Genomic DNA, 5,000 nt, shown 5'->3' on the forward strand with positions numbered 1-5,000 from the left:
CGAATACAGAAACAAATGGGAAAATTAAGTCTTTTTCCTCATGAAAGTCTTATTTTCACCTGCTATACTGATAATAATCTTTCGAATACAGAAACAAATGGGAAAATTAAGTCTTTTTCCTCATGAAAGTCTTATTTTCACGTGCTTTACGGATAAAAATCTTTCGAATACAGAAACAAATGGGAAAATTAAGTCTTTTTCCTTATAAAAGTCTTATTTTCACCTGCTATACTGATAAAAATCTTTCGAATACAGAAACAAATGGGAAAATTAAGTCTTTTCCCTTATAAAAGTCTTATTCTCACCTGCTATACTGATAAAATTCTTTCGAATACAAACCCAAATGGGAAAATTAAGTCTTTTCCCTTATAATAGTCTTATTTTCACCTGATATACTGATATAAATCTTTCGAATACAGAAACAAATGGGAAAATTAAGTCTTTTCCTTATAAAAGTCTTATTTTCACCTGCTATACCGATAAAAATCTTTCGAATACAGAAACAATTGGGAAAATTAAGTCTTTTTCATTATAAAAGTCTTATTTTCACCTGCTATACTGATAAAAATCTTTTGAATACAGAAACAAATGGGAAAATTAAGTCTTTTTCCTCATAAAAGTCTTATTCTTAGCTGCTATACTGATAAAAATCTTTTGAGTACAGAAACAAATGGGGAAATTAAGTCTTTTTCCTCATAAAAGTCTTGCTTTCACCTGCTATACTGATGAAAATCTTTCGAATAAGGAAACAAATGGGAAAATTAAGTCTTTTTCCTCATAAAAGTCTTATTTTCACCTGCTATACTGATAAAAATCTTTCGAATACAGAAACAAATGGGATAATTAAGTCTTTTCCCTCATAAAAGCCTTATTCTTACCTGCTATACTGATAAAAATCTTTCGAATACAGAAACAAATGGGAAAATTAAGTCTTTTCCCTTATAAAAGTCTTATTCTCACCTGCTATACTGATAAAAATCTTTCGAATACAGAAACAAATGGGAAAATTAAGTCTTTTCCCTTATAAAAGTCTTATTCTCACCTGCTATACTGATAAAATTCCTTCGAATACACACCCAAATGGGAAAATTAAGTCTTTTCCCTTATAATAGTCTTATTTTCACCTGATATACTGATAAAAAATCTTTCGAATACAGAAACAAATGGGAAAATTAAGTCTTTTCCTTATAAAAGTCTTATTTTCACCTGCTATACCGATAAAAATCTTTCGAATACAGAAACAATTGGGAAAATTAAGTCTTTTTCATTATAAAAGTCTTATTTTCACCTGCTATACTGATAAAAATCTTTTGAATACAGAAACAAATGGGAAAATTAATGGACAAGTAGCAGAAGGTTGAGGGGATTGTTACCCGGTTTTAGTCTGCGTGAATGAAAAGATCTGTCTGGCCCTTATTCTTTTCTTCATCCTCTCCTCCCTTGGAGAAAGCAGCATCCTGGGTTCTCTGCACAGCTGACCTTGAACCTCTGCAGGCAAGCCATGCTCCCTTGTGTTCCTAGTATTAAAATGTAATACTGTCATGTCCCCATACCCTGACGAGGTGGTATTGGGGGAGTCGTAGCCTAGATTTCAATCTGAAGAACTCCAGGTCAACTTCCTAGGACGAGTCACTTCCCACCTTCACACACAGCTTATGTAGGCCGCAGCAGTTTCACAGCTGCCAGCGAGGAGCAGGGACCCCTTATTTCTTGAGTACTTACTCAAATCTGGGGTCCCCGGGCAAGCCAAAGCCAGTATGGCAGGGGACTTACCGCCCTTCCTAAGGGTTGAGTCACCCCATGTAAATAGCGTGGTTTGTATTTCAGTTACGGAACAAATGACGAATTCGTAGATAATTTGTATTTTTCCTAACTATACAAACCTTAGCTATTTACACACGTGCCCGCCGGCCCTGTCCCCCGGGATAAGCCCTGCCTCTAAGCAAAGTGAAGCATTCACCGGTGTGTGTGAGACTGGGGGGGGGGGGGGAGAGGCTAGCTACCCCTCCCCACCCCCCAACAAGCTAACTAGCGGCGGCGTAGTATAACCCTCGTTAAAACTTTTATGGCTCGTCATTCAGCTACGCCGAAGTAATTACCTCATGCAAATAGCTAAGGTTTGTATAGTTAGGAAAAATACAAATTATCTACGAATTTGTCATATTTGTCTGTCCCTTACAATTTCCTCAACTCATGCGTATTACGTAAACTATTTTCATTTGTCCTGAAGTATTTTAATTCTTCCTATCTTTCCTTATTAAAGTTTTTGTTCTGTTCCATTTTGTATTCTAGTTGTATAGTGATCAGATTATAATCTGAGATATCAAAATTTGATGTTTTGTCATTTTTGATAATTTATGTAGTTTTTGTACATTTCCTGATTTAATAACACACAATCTATTGCGCTATTTGTTCCGTAACTGAAATACAAACCACGCTCTTTGATATGGGTTATTACTTCGGCGGAGCTGAATGACGAGCCATTAGAGTTTTAACGAGGGTTTACTACCTCACCGCTAGTTAGCAGGGGGGGGGGGTAGGGAGGGGTGGCTTGCTACCCCCCTTCCCACCCTCACACACACCGGTGATTCCGGTGAATACTTCACTTTGCTTTTGGCTCAGGTGAAGAACAGACGTGTCTGCTGTCACCCTCGCTTAGACTGCCATTAATCTGGTTTGCTTTTTCTTTCTACAGAGTGTGTGAAGTTGGCCTCTATAAATATGCGTACGTGTCCCGGTTTACCTGACCGCCCTTGTGGGACCTTTATGTCGGCGGTAGACACAGATCCTCACACCTTGTGTCCTCATTGTAGGGGACAACGGTGTGAAAAGGGTAATGTATGTGGTGAGTGTAGGGAGTGGTCTACCTCCCAGTGGGAGAGGTTTGCCCTGCGCCGGAAGAAGTCTAAAAGGGATTTTTTCCGTAACTGAAATACAAACCATGCTATTTAATATGGGTTATTACTTTCGCGTAGCTGAAATGACGAGCCATTAGAATTCTAACGAGGGTTTACTACCCACATCGCTAGTTAGCGGGGGGGGGGGGGGGGGGTAGTAGCTTGCTACCCCCCCCTCCCCCCCTCACACACCTGTGTGATGAGCTCACTTTACTTTTGGCTCAGGCGGTGAGTGGACAGCCATTAATGCTTTTTGTCTTTTTTACTTTTTCTTATACTTGTAATATATATATATAAACATTCTTTATGTTTATGTATATATTTTTGTGTATAGAAATGTAGTAAGTTTTCTTTTCAGTGTTTGGGCTGTGTGGTAGTGTACGACAACGACACCGGTAGTGCTAGGCCACCACGGTTTCTCGTCATGGGGCGCGGCCTCTCCCCCTTGGTCCTTCGGTCGTTTCATTCGGCTTTCCGTTAATTCGTCCGCCTTGGGGAATCGTCATCGCTGGACTTTCTTCATTCATCTTTTATCTTCGCTGTTCCTCCTTTCCTACGGGGAACTTGGATTCTCAGCGAAGGGCATGTGGGAGTTTAGTTTGACTACGTTCTCTCTCTCTACTCGAGGTCGTTCACCCTTTACTACTACTACGTACTACTAAGGAAACTTCTTTCCCGTTGCGGGCTGAGTTGCTTTTCCGTTTTTATTTGCCTCAATTATTTTTATGAAATCTAATTGTATTTTTAACTTTTCAGCTTCTGGGGAACACTTCCCTTCGGGGTTCAGTGGTTCTTACTATTTGTAAAAATTCAAAAATCAGTTACATAATTATAATTGTTATAATTCTTTTTTTTTGTTAAGGTTCTCCGCCCTCCCCCTTCTACCGTGAATGTCAGTGGGGGAGGAGGGCGCATACTTAAATTTTAATTCTTATGTTTTGCTATTCCCTCGGGGTTACTCTGCGGAGTTCCTCCCGGGGGAATTTCTGTTAAATAATTATTTAATTTTATATTCCCAGTTAACTATGCAGGTTTTCTTCGTTTGTCTGAAATGTGCCAACAAAGCAGAGCTGTCCTGTTTATGCTTGGGGAGTCTGCTGTCGCTGCCGTCTCTCTAGGACATCGTCTTGGGTGTTATCCCTTCTCTTAGAAGTTCTCCCGTGACAACTGTCAGCTCTTCAGTTCATCTTAGAACGATAAGGAGGTTCGCCTCCAGGGGTAGGTAACTTCCATCGAGGGAGGTTCCCTTCCCAGGTGTGAGATCTTCCCCCTGCAGAGGGGGAACTTCTCCTACCTTAATTTTCCTGGTCCATAGGCGGTTGCTCTTGGTGTTGAGCTACCGCTCTTGTAACCATGCTCAAGGGGCTGAGCGGTTGCAAGGCCTGTCCATGGAACTTTCTGTAGCTATGCTCAAGGGGCTGAGCAGCTGCAGGTTCAGTCTTGACCTCTCTCGTTCGCGAGGGAGGCCACTCTTAAGTGCTCCCCTTTGGAGGATTGCTCCTTATAGGTCAGCTTGCTGACCCTACGGCCCTTAGGGGCAACATCACCAGTGTCTTCAAGTCTCTTCTACGAAGTGTTCACCTCTCTCGTTCGCGAGAGAGGCCACTCATAGAGACTCCTCTTCGGAGGATTGTTCCTGATTAGACCAGCTTGCTGTTCAGTCACTAACACTTCGGTGTTTAGTGACAGGGAGACTTCGGTTTCTCGTTACGCTGACCCTTCGGGGTCTCGTAACTTAGTTACGTTGATCCCTTGGGCTCTCGTAACTTTAGTCACTAACACTTCGGTGTTTAGTGACAAGGAAACTTCGGTTTCCCGTTACGCTGATCCTTCGGGGTCTCGTAACATTAGTTACGCAGAACCCTTAGGCTCTCGTAACTTTAGTCACTTCAACACTTCGGTGTTTAGTGACAGGGAAACTCCGATTTCTCGTTGCGCTGACCCTTCGGGGTCTCGCAACTTAGACTACCTTAGGCCTTTGGTCTCTCGTGCCCTTAGTCCTCTGATCCTTCAGGGTCTCGTTCTCCACACTGCAGACAATCAATTTGGTTTTAAGACTAACCACTCGACTGACACATGTATATATATTTTAAAGGAGCTATT

The sequence above is a fragment of the Palaemon carinicauda genome, chromosome 29 (genome assembly GCF_036898095.1).
Source record: "Palaemon carinicauda isolate YSFRI2023 chromosome 29, ASM3689809v2, whole genome shotgun sequence".
Taxonomy (NCBI): domain Eukaryota; kingdom Metazoa; phylum Arthropoda; class Malacostraca; order Decapoda; family Palaemonidae; genus Palaemon; species Palaemon carinicauda.